Source organism: Bactrocera tryoni, chromosome 4 (genome assembly GCF_016617805.1).
Source record: "Bactrocera tryoni isolate S06 chromosome 4, CSIRO_BtryS06_freeze2, whole genome shotgun sequence".
Taxonomy (NCBI): domain Eukaryota; kingdom Metazoa; phylum Arthropoda; class Insecta; order Diptera; family Tephritidae; genus Bactrocera; species Bactrocera tryoni.
The window spans coordinates 51,817,722-51,837,458 of record NC_052502.1 but is presented as its reverse complement, the minus strand read 5'-3'; the positions used below and the strand labels follow the sequence as shown (position 1 = coordinate 51,837,458).

Below are 19,737 nucleotides of genomic sequence, written 5' to 3'. Positions count from 1 at the left end.
CATTAGAGAGCCGTGCGAAATTGCCCAGACTTGAAAGTAAAAAAGACTTCAAACAATAATTTTATTTAGTTTCTTTTCTATAACTTACTTAAATTAATTTTTTCATTTACATATGTTCTGACTAAATAAATTTCTTTAGAGAAAAAATAGATATTATTATAAATAAATAAAGAAAACACATAGCCATTTAGCTGATTTTTTTCATGTAAATCACCAAAAATGGTGATTTTTTTAAATTATTGTATGGGGAACCCCCCAGAGGAGTTCCAGGGGGTGTGCCACTGGCATGGGTGGATCGGCCGTCCAAAGTTAGTGGGGGTCGGTCATACATTTGGACTCGATTGGAGCACTCTAAATGGGTCAAAGTGGGATTTTTCAAAATTTGCCCTTACCCAAAGGTTCGACCCAAATTGGGGGACGTCAAAATTCGTGTTAGAGGTATGGTTCCTTCGGCAAAAGTTACTTATTTTGATCCCTAGAATATGATTTTCATAGAGCAATGGGCGATTTTTAAATCGACCCACCCTAATATATATATATATATGTATATATATATCTTGTACCTTGTAACTTCACTACCTAGTTCACGTTACTTAGATATCACATTCCTACAATCTTCAAAGAAGGAGTAGTGAATAATATGCGGATTCATTATATATTTGACTAAGCCTTCATCTAATCTAGAAATTAAATTTGATTCTCTCCATTCTACCATTCCTACCTAAATGAAGCTTAACTAATCCAGTGAAGACAAAAACACGTAGAGTCCTAGAATTTTATTCAAGCTATGTTGAATGCTTTTGCGTTTATTTTGCCGGTTTATTAATTTTTTATAGAAAATACCATTTTCCACCATATTTAGTGAAATAATTCTATACGAGAGAGGGTTAGCCGTGGGCAGTATGAAGTAATTTGTTTGCCTTTGGTCAATGGATCAAAAAGCAGTGTCTAAGTTTGTCAACAGACAAGTGTCTCTAGCTGTCTAAGTGGGGTTATGCGTGGCCTCACCAAAAAATATCCTATTTACCTAACCTAGCCCGATCTGACCTATGTTTCGGTGACTCCTCACGTATTTTAAGTAGTTTTTTATATGAAACTATTTGAAACTCTCCTCGTTATCGTATACACCCATCTATGAGAAACCGGGTATACTACTCTACATATATAACGGGCGATTCAAGTAGAGGTAATTTTTCCAATAGCCTTTTTTTCACATATCATGGGTAAGTCGTGCCACGTTGTCATGTTATTTCGCTCAATATTTTTTGGCACTTAATCATGGAAAGACTTACGCCCGAACAACTTTTACAAATCGTTCAACTTTGAATTCTCTTTCTGTAAAGAATGTGTTCCGGTCGTTTCGCTCTACTTATGGTCAACATAATCCGCCTACTGTGCGTACTATTCGCAACGCCTATCACTCATCTTCAGACTCAGCATTCGTAACTGGATAATATTCGGCCGAATAGCAACTCGAACTGACGTATGGAACGACTTGGAGCATTTTACGTCAAGATCTTAAATTCAAAGCGACCAGCTTGTGCAAGAACTGAAGCCGCTCGACCTTCTCAAGCGACAACGCTTCACTGTATAATCTCTTAAAGTTGGAGTTCCAAGAAGATCCGACATTTTCGAGCCAAATTTTGTTCAGGAATTACCTTATTTCTGGCTCAATGGGCTTGTAAACAAACGAAATTGTCGCATTCGGATCCAAGAGCAACCTGAAGAGACTCCCAGCTGCCATTTTATCCAGAAAGAACAACGGTTTGGTGTGGTTTGTAGACCGATGGAATCATCGGTCAATAAACGGTGAAAAACGATCTTAGATATCAGAAAAGAAATTTGAGGAACACCAGAAAAAAGGAGTCGATGATGAAACATGGATTCATTACGAAAACCCGACTCATCTTGAAAAACCGGTTAAAAGCTATTGGGCAGGTTTGCCTGTTTCTGACTGCCATTTAACTTCTTTTTCCTTAAAACAGAGTATCATAAAAAGGTTTGATTCATCTTTGACCACCAAGTCGGCGCAGTTCTTTTGGGATGGAGTCCACAAGCTACCAGAAAGATGAAAAAATATTACAACTTTGGATCGGCAATACATTGAGTAATACCAATGTCTATACTTCTCTAAAATAAATCTAAAATAACTGTGCAAATTTTGTAGAAAAAAAATCGCGCAGTAAATTTGAACTTCTACATTTCGCGTTTCCATATATATTTCATCATGACTGTAATGTGTGCCTGATCCAAACAAAATCGCAGGGAGCGCTAACTGGGTTAATATATTCAAAGATGAACAATAAATTCCAATATCTTTTCCTATCACGTTTTGAACAAACATTTCGTTTGAGTTAGAAAGGTTTATTTTTCTTCTATTTCATAACTGAACTTCCTCCTTGCGCCAGTACGAAGCCATACGAAGAACAATAAATGGTAAGAATAGAGAAGAACTACAAGGCTTAGCTTTCATTCGAAACCACAAATAATAGAAATCGAGTATAAAACTCAGTGCAGCGACGGCAACAAGTGCCTGCTTATGAACACAAAAGGTGAAAATCATTAAAACGCAGTGTTGCTTCCTGGAAAGGCCGGACAATAACAATTGAGCTTTCAGAAAATGCAAATAATAAAACATTAAGAATGAAAAAACGCTTATAGCCAAGCTACAGAGCAGAGCAAAGCAGATTTCGCCGAGCAACACTAACGCCCACATAACCACTTTAGAAGCAACCAAGCAGAAGGCTGAGCAAGAAGTCTGCTCCGTCTCCGCTCACGCTACAAGTTGATCTTATTGCGTCCACAGTGTGACACAATACAATGCAATGAAGTCGAACAGCATTTCAACAGCAGTCATGCATACCCAATTACAAGACATTACCGCGCGCCAAGCACTTGCTCTCGGCCGCGGCGGTGCCTTGACACCACGAAGCACAATGCCTTGCTGGCATCTAAGGAAGCCTTACATTTTATTGCCGCGCGGTATTTAAGTGCAGCCGTGCAACAGGCAACTTCCGCCGAGGCAAGAATTTAAGAAAATTTCAAACGAGTGTTTATCAACTCAACGGCTGGGCGAAAGCGAAAGAGCGTAAGTTGGCGTAGACGGAGGTAAGAGAGAGTGAGAGTGTGTCGGATGGCAGGCAAGGCGGTAAATGTATTGTGCCAATGTCATAAAAAATGCTGCATGAATGGAATGATTGCAATAATAAAACCGGAATATTTGTGTAAATGTGCGATGCTTATTTTCATTTCCACGCCATTGTTTTCATACTTTACGAGCATAAACGAAGGCGGACCGGCGGCGAAGGGTTGAGCTGAAGTGATTTTAATTAGTAAAACCGGTGAAAGAAATTCGAGACGGAATGCGTTGAGTGCAATGGTGAAGATCATCTTAATTAGGAAAGCTAAGGTAAAGAAAACCAACTAGGGAGGGTCTATAAATACAGAAGAGAAAGGGAGCAATCAAAATATTTAACGGGGTAAAAGTACACAGCTCTTACTAGAAACGATTGAGAATGGAAGAAATAGCACATTCTTACATGGCATATAAAATATAGGCCAGGGAAGCGCTGATATAAGACCCTGTGTCATCGGAAGTACCAGATTTTTGGGTAAAACTGCTAAAATTGTATTGTCAAAATGAAATATGTAGATGTCATATGATATATTAAGCCAAAAGATAAGTACCTCGCTATACATTTGAAATAGTTGAGGACTTTGTATACCCCGGAGCCGAGCATAATTTCAACCAATACTCTAAACCTGGAAATTAACCGCAAAGTAAATCTTTCCAACAAGTGCTACTTTAGGGTCGGTAGGCAATTGAGTAGCAGATCCCATCTTCGAATGACCTCTATAAGTCTGTCAGTATTCAAAAAAATATTCTTCGCATGATCTTTGGGTCGGACGTCACAGTTGACAGTCATAACTTTGTCTATCTTAGAACCACAGCATCAGCTTTGAAGTCCAACGCAGAATCACTTTTGCCAACACTTTTTGAAAAACCGAGAAATCGCGCGTCAAAGTTTTCGCTTTCTGCCCAATTGCTCATACATATACATATGTATCTGCTAGACGTCCGGTCACTATTTTCATTCTAACTTAGGAAATATTTCAAATTCCCATCTAAAACCTTGGGAGCATATTCTTAGATATTTTGAAAGATATTTAAGCAAAAAAAAAATCGATTTTTTGAAGCTTCTAAATAAGGTTTCTCCCTTAAGCGCATAAAGTTTAATTATAGACCCATGGGAAGCAGGGGTCCCATGCAACGAATGAAGAACAAAGCGTATAGCGATCTATCTGCACTTGAGGCGAAGTTTGTGTTCTTTGCTCATACAACTTTTTCTGCTGTACGAACTTCAATATGGAAGGACCAGAAAAGACTAGAAGGCCGTACACCTCTAAAGCATTCAATTCTATTGGATCGAAATTGAAATATTTCTTAGAGAGATTATAAGATTATAAGAATGTAACTCCTGCTTGGAGAATAATTTATAATAAAAATTTCCAGATTAGATTTGGGGAATATAGCCTAATCATTTGCCGGCTAAAAACCCATATCCTTTTCAGTCTCAAAGAATGGACTAATAGCAATACGGATGCTCACAACTGTCTTCTCAGATGTTCTTTTTGTCATATCACATAAAATATATACCCAAATATACTTGCAGAATATTAGCGAGATAGCTTTCAGTGGACAATTAAAAACGCGGACGTTTTCCATAGTTTTACAATTGATTGTCAGCGTTGCGGGAGCTCTACCATACACTTCTCTGACTTCGGCTAAATTTAAAGAAATATTGTAATTACTCTGCACGTAAAAATCATTGTGTACTCACACCGCTCAGTTTTACATTCTACGAATTAATACAGCATTCACACTTACCTGCAATGAGAAGAGAAAAAGAGTTAGTACTTACATATATATAGAGAAGTTGTACATATATTTATAATTTAAGGTTTCTAAAAGATGATATGAAAAATATAATAGTTGATTTTTCCCTATTTTTATTAAAATGTTGCCTCTATTTAGGCATATTTTAGCAAAGACACACACCTCACCAAAATTCGTACTGAAATGTGTTTGGGTTGGAGTTTTCTATAAAACATTATGCAACTAATGTAAATAATACAATAATCTTTTAGAATAATAAAAATTTTTAAATGGCAGTTCTACTTTTTATAGCAGTTTTCCTTGGAAAGTTTAGTTTTCAAAATAAACCTAAAAAAGTAAATATTAAGCACATCACTGCTGGATATAAAGCCTCTTAAGATATAATTTTCGATTTTGCACACTTATCAAATTTCTAGTCTAGAATTTTGAAAAAAATCGATTTTTTTTTTGCATATTCTTAAAGACTGGACCTTTAAGAATATATTCCTTAAAGGAATTTTTAAAATTCCTATTATTTAACGACTTAAAGCTATTTTAGTGACGCAGCGTGCAAACCGGCTCTGCCGCATGAAAATCTTCAATCGCGTTTTCTCGAAACTACTATTTTCAACACTTCTGACATGAGTTCTCAAGTTCTAATGAACCGATTAACTTGAAATTTGGTGTGGACCTTCTCTATATATCTCTCTATGATTGGAACTAGGATTATTAAAAAAATTTGATTTTTACTATTTTTAAAAAATTTTGATCTTTGCCAAAAAACGGGCAAAAAATTCAAATAGTCGCCATTTACTGAATTTTTTTTTTTATCCTAGTTCAGATGACAGCGGGATTTGTACTAATTAAAAAATTTTTTTTTTTCCAGATCACCCAAAGTGGTGGAATCGTGTCAGGAAGGGCGCACCCTTATTTTCAACCCCCGCCACGACACCACGCCGCAATTAATCAAATTATCACAAAAAAATTTTTTTATTTTTTTTTGTATTCTTAAAATATCAATAAATATCTGATAAAAAATTGGATACTAAAAATGTTCATAGTTTTTTTTTATTGGACTTTAAAAATGCCGTTAAATAGCATTTCTAGACTAAAATTCCCCCTTAATTAGTTTCACAAAAGCAAGAGAACTTGGATTACAAACAAATTCCGGAGAGAAAAAAGGTATAATAAAAAGAAATTCAATACTTTTCCAATAAATAGCTTTAGCAAACTGTTTCTTATCTTACGTTGCAAAAGTACGATTTCGTTCGGCTTTATGGCGTTGGAAAGCTAAACTTTTGTACTTAAAACACTTTTCAGAAAATTTGGCTATTGATTGACTCATTATTGTTTGAGTGTCATTTGAGCGGTATACATTTTACCGCCCATGAGAATATACAGCATATTTTACAGTTTTCTTTGTTCTTTGTAGTTCTAATGTCGGGAAAGCAAACCAGAATGAAAATTTGTATAATTAAATATTGTGATTTTAATATTGCCAGAGTCCATCATTCGCAATTTTGGTTTCGTAGATTTCGTTGCGGTGATTTTGAGATCAAGGATAGATCAAGCTCTGTAAAACCAATAGTCGAAAACAAAAATAAATTATAAAACAAATTATAAAAAAAATGATAAAATTAAAATCGTTGAGCCCAATCACCATCTAAGCACTGTTTTGATTCCCTAAGCGAAAAATATAGCACACATACGTTTGAAATGATTTAAATAAGGCTGAATAAAAAAGTAAGCTCGCTCGAAGTAGGTGTTTCACAGGAATTAACTCGTAAAAAACTATATAACCCGAATTTAGAACTGTCAATCGATATAAAGTCGAAGGATTTGGTGAAGCGGAAGGTCACCGGTGATGCAAAGTAGGTCGCTTACGACAATATCAAGAAAAAACGTGACACATATGTACAGGTAAACCGGTCACACCAGGAAATCCGTTCAATATGTCTTCGCTATGTGTTTGGTGGGTTTGGCAGCGAATTATCTATGATGAGATGATATTCTACGGGCACACACTGTCAAAGGACTTGTAATAACTGAATGAAGCGATTGCCCAGAAGCGGCCTGATTTAGCCAGATCTTAGATCATAAATCATAAATCATAAATCATAAATCATAAATCATAAATCATAAATTATAAATCATAAATCATAAATCGTAAATCATAAATCATAAATCATAAATCATAAATCATAAATCATAAATCATAAATTATAAATCATAAGTCATAAATCATAAATGATAAATGATAAATGATCATTAACAATTAATCACAAAGCATAAGCTATTAATCAGCAATCATTATTCAGTAATCAATAACAATTAATCAGAAATCATACGCCAATAGGAGAGGAATTTCGAGCCATCAGGATACATAAATCTTTAGTGAACCGCTAGAAACTTTGTAAGCTTAATTGACAGGTTCTTATACATTTACATTCTAGTCCGCACCTGTATATGTACATGAAAAGCCTTTCTAAACTTAACTACCAGAAAATTGTCCTACAGGGTCTCTAAAATTTCACCAAAGTGGACAAACTAAGCATGTGCTTGTTTAAAGTTTCGTACGGGCAACGGTTGTTCCAACGAAAATTCAAAACTGGCAACAACTTGCGCATGACGCTTCGTCACCTGCATTGCTGTGCGCTTATGCGAAGTATGACAGTTATAGCATAGAAAATTTTATGAAAGTTAGCATAGGTAAAGGCGTTTCAGAAATCATGTATTTTGTAGCAAAATGCTGAAACGGAAATCCAATACAACTTTCGCAATAACATGCAGTTCGGATTTTATTAAAAAAGCAAAATAAAAGTAAAAACAAATAAAAGCATAAAGTTGTTCGAGGTAAAAACAGTTGTTGCGAGCATTTAATTGAAAAGGGTTTCTAATTTAATGCAGCAAAGCAACTTTTCAAATGCACAACAATGCTGGTATCAACAATTAGTGCCTGCTGCATGATAAGCATGGTAAACTGCACACACACACACACACGAAAACGCATGTTCGTCGTGCAATTAAAAATTTGTTCGATTTTGCTCTTTGACTACTTTGAGTTGCTTGCGAAATGCCAACAGCAAATGTTAGCAGCAACGTGTGCAACGGAAGTATGCGCTAATTACTTCAACACCAAGTGGCGGCACACCTACACACACACACACACTCTTATACATGTGAGTAAACACGCTACTCTATGCGAACTCAAACAAAACTACTTAAATATGTGCGGCCATGTTTGCAGCGGCGGATGTGTGGCAATGGCGCTGGCAGCTACATTTGAATTAACAGAGCATCTCACACACACGCACACACATATACTTATACATTAGCAACACAACACTTATCCACCTGTTTAAACACAAGCATACGAGCGCTCTCGTGCAAAAGTTTATGCAGCAAATTTTAAACGTTAATGTGAATGTAGCATACGAACAGGCGCTCAAATGCTGGAAAAACGGTTAATTTCAAGGAATGTGCACAAGGAATTTCGCAGATCGAGCAAAGCCACCAGAGTCTCAAAAAAGTTGTAGAAAATTGTATTGTTGATTACTAAGTTGTTGAATCAGTCGAACCAAAATAAGGAAGTTAAACCGTTAGTCGTGAATCTTAAATCTTAAATCTTAAATCCTAAATCTTAAATCTTAAATCCTAAATCTTAAATCCTAAATCTTAAATCTTAAATCTTAAATCTTAAATCTTAAATCTTAAATCTTAAATCTTAAATCTTAAATCTTAAATCTTAAATCTTAAATCTTAAATCTTAAATCTTAAATCTTAAATCTTAAATCTTAAATCTTAAATCTTAAATCTTAAATCTTAAATCTTAAATCTTAAATCTTTAATCCTAAATCTTAAATCTTAAGTCTTAAATCTTAAATCTTAAATCCTAAATCTTAAATCCTAAATCTTAAATCTTAAATCTTAAATCCTAAATCTTAAATCCTAAATCTTAAATCTTAAATCTTAAATCTTAAATCTTAAATCTTAAATCTTAAATCTTAAATCTTAAATCTTAAATCTTAAATCTTAAATCTTAAATCTTAAATCTTAAATCTTAAATCTTAAATCTTAAATCTTAAATCTTAAATCTTAAATCTTAAATCTTAAATCTTAAATCTTAAATCTTAAATCTTAAATCTTAAATCTTAAATATTAAATCTTAAATCCTAATCTTAAATCTTAAATTTAAATCTTAAATCTTAAATCCTAAATCTTAAATCTTAAATCCTAAATCTTAAATCTTAAATCTTAAATCTTAAATCTTAAATATTAAATCATAAATCTTAAATATTAAATCATAAATCTTAAATCATACATCTTAATTCTTAAATCTTGAATCTTATATCTTAAATCTTAAGAAATCTGAAATCTTAAATCTTAGACTTAATCTAAATCTTAAACCTTAAATCTTACATCTTACATCTTAAATCTTAAGAAATCTTAACTCTTAAATCTTAAATCTTAAACTTAAATCTTAAATCTTAAATCCTAAATCTCAAAACTTAAATCTTAAATCTTAAATCTTAAACCTTAAATCTTAAATCTTAAATCTTAAATCTTAAATCTCAAAACTTAAATCTTAAATCTTAAATCTTAAACTTAAATCTTAAATCTCAAAACTTAAATCTTAAATCTTAAATCTTAAATCGTAAACTTAAATCTTAAATCTTAAATCTCAAAACTTAAATCTTAAGAAATCTTAAATCTTAAATCTTAAATCTTAAATCTTAAATCTTAAATCTTAAATCTTAAATCTTAAATCTTAAACTTAAATCTTAAATCTCAAAACTTAAATCTTAAATCTTAAATCTTAAATCGTAAACTTAAATCTTAAATCTTAAATCTCAAAACTTAAATCTTAAATCTTAAATCTTAAATCTTAAATCTTAAATCTTAAATCTTAAATCTTAAATCTTAAATCTTAAATCTTAAATCTTAAATCTTAAATCTTAAATCTTAAATCTTAAATCTTAAATCTTAAATCTTAAATCTTAAATCTTAAATCTTAAATCTTAAATCTTAAATCTTAAATCTTAAATCTTAAATCTTAAATCTTAAATCTTAAATCTTAAATCTTAAATCTTAAATCTTAAATCTTAAATCTTAAATCTTAAATCTTAAATCTTAAATCTTAAATCTTAAATCTTAAATCTTAAATCTTAAATCTTAAATCTTAAATCTTAAATCTTAAATCTTAAATCTTAAATCTTAAATCTTAAATCTTAAATCTTAAATCTTAAATCTTAAATCTTAAATCTTAAATCTTAAATCTTAAATCTTAAATCTTAAATCTTAAATCTTAAATCTTAAATCTTAAATCTTAAATCTTAAATCTTAAATCTTAAATCTTAAATCTTAAATCTTAAATCTTAAATCTTAAATCTTAAATCTTAAATCTTAAATCTTAAATCTTAAATCTTAAATCTTAAATCTTAAATCTTAAATCTTAAATCTTAAATCTTAAATCTTAAATCTTAAATCTTAAATCTTAAATCTTAAATCTTAAATCTTAAATCTTAAATCTTAAATCTTAAATCTTAAATCTTAAATCTTAAATCTTAAATCTTAAATCTTAAATCTTAAATCTTAAATCTTAAATCTTAAATCTTAATTCCTAAACCTTAAATATTAAAACTTAAATCCTAAGTCTTTAATATCAACTTTAACTTACGATTTAGATTACCTTCGATAAGTTACTAATCATAAAAGTAATGATTAATGAATCACTGAATATATGACTGCGAATACTCAAATATATTTCACAATAACTAATAGAACAAGTAAGGAAGGGCTAAGTTCGGGTGTCACCGAACATTTTATACTTTCGCATGATAAAGTGATAATCGAGATTTCATTATCCGTCATTTACATATTTTTCAAATACCGTATTTGTGTAAAGTTTTATTCCGCTATCATCATTGGTTCCTAATGTTTATACTCGTATTATACAAAGAAGGCATCAGATGGAATTCAAAATAGCTTTATATTGGAAGAAGGCGTGGTTGTGAACCGATTTCAGCCATATTTCGTACATGTCATCAGGGTGTTAAGAAAACATTATATACCGAATTTCATTGAAATCGGTGTAGTAGTTCCTGAGATATGGTTTTTGGTCCATAAGTGGGCGAGGCCACTCCCATTTTCAATTAAAAAAAAAGCATGGGTGCAGCTTCCTTCTGCCATTTCTTCCATAAAATTTAGTGTTTCTGACGTTTTTTGTTAGTCGGTTAACGCACTTTTGGTGATTTTCAACATAACCTTTGTATGTTAGGGGGGCGTGGTTATTATCCGATTTCTTCCATTTTTGAACTGTATATTTAGATGTCTGATGGAAACGACTCTAAAGAGTTTGGTTGACATAGCTCTAATAGTTTCCGAGATATGCACAAAAAACTTAGTAGGGGCGGGGCCACGCCCACTTTTCCAAAAAAATTACTTCCAAATATGTCCCTCCCTAATGCGATCCTTTGTTCCAAATTTCACTTTAATATCTTTATTTATGGCTTCGTTATGACACTTTATAGGTTTTCGGTTTCCGCCATTTTGTGGGCGTGGCAGTGGGCCGATTTTGCCCATCTTCGAACTTAACATTCTTATGGAGCCAAGGAATACGTGTACCAAGTTTCATCATGATATCTCAATTTTTACTCAAGTTACAGCTTGCACGGACGGACGGACAGACGGACGGACAGACGGACGGACGGACAGACAGACATCCGGATTTCGACTCTACTCGTCGCCCTGATCACTTTGGTATATATAACCCTACATCTGACTCTTTTAGTCTTAGGACTTACAAACAACCGTTATGTGAACAAAACTATAATACTCTCCTTAGCAACTTTGTTGCGAGAGTATAAAAATAAATCGGACATACTTTCGAATATAATTACCTACAATCTTTTTCTACTTAATTAACATTTAGTTTCACCGCGCCATGAAAATCCCGAAATGCAGAGGAAACCAACTGTTAATGAAACCACTTATATATGGTATATACAGTAGCTATTGCTCGTGTGTCATGCGGTTGCGTGTTGGGATCAAATAGCCTTTGCTGATTAGTCATACTACAGCGGCATTTATTTCAAAGTATTTGCAAATCAAATTAAACCACACATTGATTACTGTTTTTCGAACAGAAATAAAAATCGCAAATATTTTTGCAGCGACTTTTGCACGGCCTTACCAACACTTAACAGATGTGCGGCTGATTTCGTGCTCTCTGTTAGTGTTTTTTATTGCTGTTAAAACTGTGGTATCGAGCAGTGAATAACTGCATGACAACTAAATTCACTAGTTCTTCAAAATAAAAATAACCGGACCTTTCTTGATTAAAGAAGACCTAACTCTGCTATATATTTAGGGCTTCCGATTTATGGAAAATAGTACTTAATCCTTGATTAATTAAATAATTGTGTATTTAAATTCATAGCAATTGCAAACTGTAATGTATTATTTAACCAAGAAGACTAGTTTCTATTGTTTCTTAATGTAAGCGCTTCTTAATGTTATTTTTAGCATACCTTTAGGCGGCCACATGATAGACTTACATTATTTCTGACGCTATGTTATGATTACATTTACTTTACAGCGGGATAAAATAATTATGTCTGGCTATATTTTAGTGAGGTGTTATTCGTCTGGTCTTAAATGGTAGAGAAGTTTTGCCAGCTTTTCTTAATTAGTAAAAAAATGAATAGTAACTAGTAAAAAAATGGATACTAAAAATATTAATTGCCTTTATTTTACGACACTTTAAAAATTACCCGAAATTCATGCTTCTAGACCAGAATACCCTCTTAGAGGATTGCTACGGTTTTCAAACTAAACAGTTGTTATAAGTAAAATATTAAATTCGCTCAGTTTTAGCATGTGCTCGAACTTAATATGTTTAACATAGCAATTTTTTTCTTCGAATTTTTTCACAGTGTTGCCACCTGTTCTATAATTAGTTGCATTTGTTCCAATAATCATTAGAATTAGAGAATTTTTAGTAAGACTAAATGAAAGACGCTGCGGATGGGTATTAAACTTAAATTATTTTAGCAGGGTTGCCACCCTTTTTAATTTTTTTTTTCAACTATATAACAGAACTGAAAACGCATTAAACTAAAGGCTTTAAACTAAACATACCTCAAAAATGTTTGCCGCAAATATTTTTCACGGCTTAAAAAGGTATTGCCATCTGTTTATTACAAGTATAATATATGTATATATTCAAGCGATTTTCAGATTTATATTTTATCAGATGAGCTGTTTACTTTTAAAACACATTGACCTAATAGTAAAATTTTTCTGTAGAAGTGTTGCCACCCTTTTCAATTATTTTTTTTAAATTATATAACTGAATTAAACACGCATTGAATTAAACTCATTAAACAAAACATACCTCAAAAGTTTTTGCTGCAAATTTTTTTCACGGTTTAAAAAGGTATTGCCACCTGTTTATTATAACATTTATTTTCAAGTGATTTTCAGACTTTTATCAGAAGAGCTATTTACTGTTTAAAACTTTTACAATATGATTACCGTTGCATAAACCACAAAAATATTCAAGGAAATAGCAAACTTAAATGAATGTCGTGAGTAACTGTAAAACTATTTTCAATTTATGATACATCAACAACTAATGTGCTTAAGCTCATGTAATTCTTCGTATTAACCACAATTTAAACGCAATTAATTCCGTTAATAATGTCCATTCTAATAAGACTCGCACTTCTTAGTAATAGAACACACATTAACCAGCACTCCGAACCGCCAAGGGCACGAGTATAGCTTGCCCTACGCGCAATTTCTATGTAATATACATATTTACTTAAATGCGTCTATATAAATGTTTCATAAAATTGTCATTTAATTAACATTTTTTTAATGGCAACACATTTGTCATTGATTTATTGTTTTGCTCTATTTACACACACACACTTACACAGCAGCATGTGTGTGTAAGGCCGATTTTGAGGTGGGTGTATTCTTTGCTTGTTTGCCTGCTGCCCTTTTCAGGCTTTGTCAAGTACTCTACACAAACACAAGTAACTGTTGGTGACATACATACAACCTTATAGCTGTGTAGCTTAAGTTCCGTACCTTCGTAGCTTAAATCACAATTTGCCAGAGAAACTCTCTTTCGACCACCAACAATATATATTTGTTGTGTGCTTTTCTTTGGTTTCTTTTCGCTTTGTTATTAAAATTTATTAGCGCAATTAAAGTGATTAATTTGGAAACACCATCAATAGGGTCTACCTGCAAAGAAAGGGGTGCGTGCCTTGTTACGTCAGCGGCTGTAACAATTTTTGTGAAATATTTATTGCTAGATGTTCTAAGGTGTCAAATAAATTGTCTGAGTCACGCTAAATGTTTCGGCATATTTAGTTACTTTTTTCAGCAAAGATATTAAGTAATTTAGGTATAAAATATATTAGAAACACTGCCATATAAGGTAGTATTATTGATTTATTACTCTCTGTTGAGTTTTTTATTGGCTTTCAAGCAAATATTGAATTCTCAACACATGTTGAAAATATAGGATGCCAAATCCACCACAAAACAGTCTTTAAATATGAAAATTTTTGGAAATAATTTTTTTCATACTTTCTTGTGCTTAATTCCAACAATTTTTTAACTTTAATACAAGAAATTATTAAATTTAATAATTTTTATTTTGTTTGATAAATTTGAAAATTTAATCATCACTTTTGGTTCTACTACTAGCGTCTTCGAAAGTGCTTTGATATATATCATATAGAGTATAAAGGGAGAAATTTTTTGTTTCGAATCTCTCTTGTTGATTGGTTTCTGAACTTGTCGAAAGATAGAAAATGAAGCAACAAAATCGTGAAAGAATTTCCTCACAATTTTAAACAGTTTCAGAACAGGTTACTAAAAATATTTCTGGAATCAATCCAATCAATTCAAACCGACCGAAAATCTAACTAGAAATTTTCTGAAGTGTTTTTGGAAACAGTTTAAAAACAGCAACAGGCTTTTAGCTTTCGCAAATAAAGGATGATCTATTTCGAGGTACCCTACTTTTTTAAAGAAAAAACAAAGATACTTCAAATTGAATAAGAATGTTTATTATCATTTGAAAGCACATCCTTTGGCATTTATTTTTGGAAGATCACATCTTTCAAATGGTGGCCGCGGTTACATCTCAGATAGTTCATTCGTTTAGTCCAACTTTTAATGATTCGGGTGAGCATTTCGACTGGTAACTGGCGAAGCACACGCGTAATGTTTGCTCCAAGGCCTGAATCGAAGCGGGATTGTCCGCATGGACATTCGATTTTAAATATACGCAAAGGAAGATCTATTGGTGGGATATCACATGAACCAATGTGTGGTGGCCAATCGACCAGCCCAAAACGTGAAATTATCTGCTCACCGAAGTGTTCTCCAAATAAATCCATTGATTGATGCGACGTGTAGGAAGTGGTGCCGTCTTGTTGAAACCAAAGGTCACCGAGACCACGAGCCTCAATTTTAGGCATCATTAAAATCATATAGTCATATAGTCGATTCATTTCGCGGCATTGACGGTTACGTTCTCACCGGCATCATTCTTGAAGAAATATGGACCAATGATTCCACAAATCACATCAAACCGTTGTTTGTTCTCGATAAAGTGACAGATCTTGAATATCTTCAGATTGTCCTTCGTACCAAATGCGACAGTTTCGCTTCTTTATATGCGCATTGAGCCAGAAATTGATCTCATCGCTGAACAAAATTTGGCTCGAAAACGTCGGATCTTCTTAGAACTTTTCAAGAGTCCATAGAGAGAAACGATGTCACTTGGGAAGGTCGAGCGGCTACAGTTCTTGCACAAGCTGTTATACGCTTTCAACTTAAGATCTCGATGGATTGCTTTTTACAGACGTAAAAGTCTCTCTTCAGTTCCAGTGACATCAGTCCCTGTCTTCTCAATAACAGAGCAAGCCTTTCACAATTTCGTCTATTAAGAATGCTCGGTATTAACTGGATTCATTGTTTACTTACTTACTGACGTAAGGTTAGAAAAAATATCGCCTTATACAAATGTGCTTCAGGAATTCCCAAAAAAAGGAAACAAAAGTAATAAAACTTCAAAAATTCAACATGTTTAATTTATTATTACGCAAATATTTATTTGTTTACAATTGTTAATTAACAAAAACAACAACGCTTCTATTACATCGAATTCGACTAAGCTAAAACTAGTTCATTTATTTTTTACTAACACAGTTTAAATGAACCAGTCCGACTCAAATTCGATCGGTTTGTATATGTTTGTATATGCATTTGTATGTGTGAGTATGTGTCATTGAACAGTTTTGCTTAAAAATAGAATTACTCGATCTTACAACAAAAAAGAGTTATGTATACAGTTAAACTCCTCATCACCGGACACTCACAGTCGCAGTGTCCGGCTATGAGAGTTGTTAACATATGGCAGTGTGACAAAAACGTGGGTTTCAAATATATTCCTAGAGTTAGAAGATACCAAAATCGTTTGTAATTCGTGGTTCGTTTATACCAAAGTGGCGCGTTTAAAAAAGAGATATTTATCATGAGTCGACACTTATAATATTTAGAATTTAATGATACAAGGTAATGGTTTCAATTTCTTTTTCAAACTAGTATTTTGGTGGAAAAAAATTTTTTAAAATTTTTAAAATTCTACCATTTTTTTAATTTTTTTTTTGAAATATAATATGATTTATTTTTAGTATTTTTCATAATTTTTTCAAGAGGTCTTTGTTAAATATTTGTACCTATTTCTTTTTTAAATTTTAAAATTTGGTGAAAAAAATTTATAAATAACTTTCAAAATTTTTCCAAAAAGGAAGAAATAATATTCATAATTTTTTCAAAATGGTATTTCGGATAAAAAATATTTTATTTTAGGATTTTTCAAAATGGTATTAATTTTTTAACCTTTTTTGAAATATGTTTTATTTTTAATATTTTTCATAATTTTTTCAAAAGTCTTTGGTTACAAATTTGAATTTTTTAATAATATTCACATTTTTTTATGATATTTTGGTAAAAAAAAACTATAAATAACTTTCAAAATTTTTTCAAAAAAGAAGGCTGACGAAAATTATTTAGAAATAATATTCATAATTTTTTCAAAATGGTATTTTAGTAAAATATATTTTATTTTAGGAATTTTTAAAATGGTATTTTGGTAATAAATATTTTTTAAAAATAATTTTCAAAAGTTTTTCAAGATGGTTTTTTTGTGTCAAAAATCACTTATTTTAAAATTATGATTACAGTTTTTCTAGTTTACAATATTAAAATTTAGTAAAGTAACTCATAATTTACAGTATACATACTTTTCACAATTTTTATAAAAAAGTAGTTTGATGAAATATTTTTAAAAATAATACTCATAATTTTTTTCAAAATGTATTTTAGTAAAAATAGTAAAAATTTGTATTGATCAATATTTGCCAAATATAGAAGTATCTTACATAATTTTGCTAGACCTTTTAAACTTTCATTTCGAGCTTCCACAAATTGTTTTCGATAAGAAAGTTATCGTTGCCGCTCTTATATAGTATATATGTAAGTACTTGTAACTTAACTTGCCTTCTTTGCTAACCAATATGAGTCAAATCTGAAAAGATCACCACAAACGGTTGATCTACTTTTTCTCCACCTCAACACGTACATATTGAAATTAACGATTGCGGAGTATCGTTATAGATTTTTACAACCAAATTTTATTCCTCAAACTTTTCGAATCAAAACCTTTCACCAAAATACCATTTCAAGTTGAACGAAAATACATAAATATATATTATAACCAAAGCTATACGACCAATTTACTAAGCAACTAGCTAATATTTCTTTTCTTTTACACACGCTCCGCCATCGTTGTGGGCGCTTTGCTGCCACCGTTACCCGTACTCATGCGATAATAACGCCGCAAAATATCCGCTAACTCTGTTGTCAATCTTTCCGCGCGACTTATGCGCTTATTCTTCGCCTCCAACTCGCTACCGTAGGGCTACTCCAGCAGCGGCGCCAACGGCGTATTGACAATCACCGGCAGTGTGGTGGTGGTGGGTGATGGCAGCAAATGGTGCACCGTGGGTATTTTGGGCGCTGAACGCAGAATATTCACTTTACTGCGCGCACCAGTTGGTCGTTGTTGTTGCTGCTGCTGCTTCTGCGTGAGTAATTGTGCGCTGGCACAGTGTGTAGGTGGAGCTGGTAGAATCCGCGGAAGCGTCGGCGGTATGCGTTCGAGTGGTTTCAATTCGGCGACAGTAGCCATTGATGAGACTGCGGAGGGTACCTCCGACTCGGCCGCCTTGGAGACGGACTGTTTCATGTCCGTTCGGATTTCACGCTCCCAACGCTTGCACAACGTATACGCGTACATGCAGAGGGAGTAGATGAAGATGAAGGCGAAGGCGGCAATGCCGTAAAAGGCCAATTTCTTGCGCGTCCATTTGTTGCGACGCATCCATTTGATGTCCTCCAAATATTTCGAAATTAGCGGCACAATGACTAACCAATAGATTAGCACTATGGAGACTTGTATGGCGCGGCGCAGATACATTTTGTAGCGTTCATTTCGGGTGGTTGAAATTTTTTGCCAATTTGCAGTTGTTCTCTTGCAAATAATTTTAGTTTTACAGTTGTGATTGTATATATTGTTTTGGTAATTATATTTTTTTTTAGTTAAAATATTTTAAATGTTTTTGGTTAATTAAAATATTTTTTTTTTTTTTTTTCTTATTTACAAGAGTTTTAAAATTTTATTTTTAATTTTTGCTTAAGTTTATATATCATTATTCAATTTTAAATTGGTTAAATTTTTAATTTCGAATGTAATTTTTTTTTGAGCTAATATTTTCAACCAAATTTTTTTTTATTTATAAATTTATTACGGTTTTCAAAGTTTCAACTCTTATTTTTTCCGGCAGAATTTTTAATTCCGAATGTAATTTTTTGGAGCTAAAAATTTATAACCAAATTTTTTTTATAAATTTATTACTGTATTCGAACTTTCAACCCATATTTCATATGCAATTTATTTCATTTTAAATCTTTAGTTTAATTTTAAATTTCTCATTCCTAGACTCTTCTTTTAAATTTTTGGTTTAGTTTTTAGTTCATTTATTATCGTTTAAAGTTTGTTGGGAATTTTGTTTGAAATTTTAAATATGTTGTTTTCTTCGAAATTTTTAATACTTTTTCGAAATTTATTTTTGTTTAAATTAATTATTTTTTATTAATTTTAAGTTTTTTTTTAATAAACAAAAATAATATTTTTAAATTTTTTTCACCAACGTAATGTTTGGTTACAAATTTATTATTAAAATGTGCTTCTTTGAACAAAAAAAGTTAAATTTTAATTTTAATATTTAAAATATTTAATTTTAAATTTTTAGTTTTATGCATCTAAAATGGCACATTCTAACACCAAATATCGTTGCCTTGAATTTTATTATATTATATTTGTATTAATTATTTTTCTTATTATTCAGAAAAATATTAAAAACGCTTTTACAGTTACTATTTACAGTTATTATTTTAAAATCGCAATTTTTCGTTTTCTTCGTAAATTCGGCACAGTTTGTTATGGTATCGCCCGCGTTAGTTCACATATTAAACTGGCTAGTTGACTCGGATTTGCTGACTGTGCATTCGACCATAACGACCGCAAGCAGCAACGCCGAACAATCTGTTAGCGCGAATCAGCTGTTGGTCGCTAATCAGCTCTTGCGCACATCTGTGGTGTTTTAGGTATGCAGTACAAGACCAAGCAACGAAAGATCGAAATACGCACGAAGAGATGCCCAAAAAATAAGATGGCATTGTATTTATTTTGAAAATTCTTTATTTATTCT

At 32.0% G+C, this 19,737-nt stretch overlaps 1 protein-coding gene and 1 pseudogene across 6 annotated transcripts in view; both read right to left on the bottom strand.

Annotated features, from left to right (window-relative positions):
- LOC120774162 (neurobeachin) overlaps nt 1-19,737 on the bottom strand; it is a 713,474-nt gene that overhangs the window by 435,571 nt on the left and 258,166 nt on the right. The window lies entirely within an intron of this gene.
- Nucleotides 17,641-18,443, bottom strand: LOC120774164 (annotated as a pseudogene).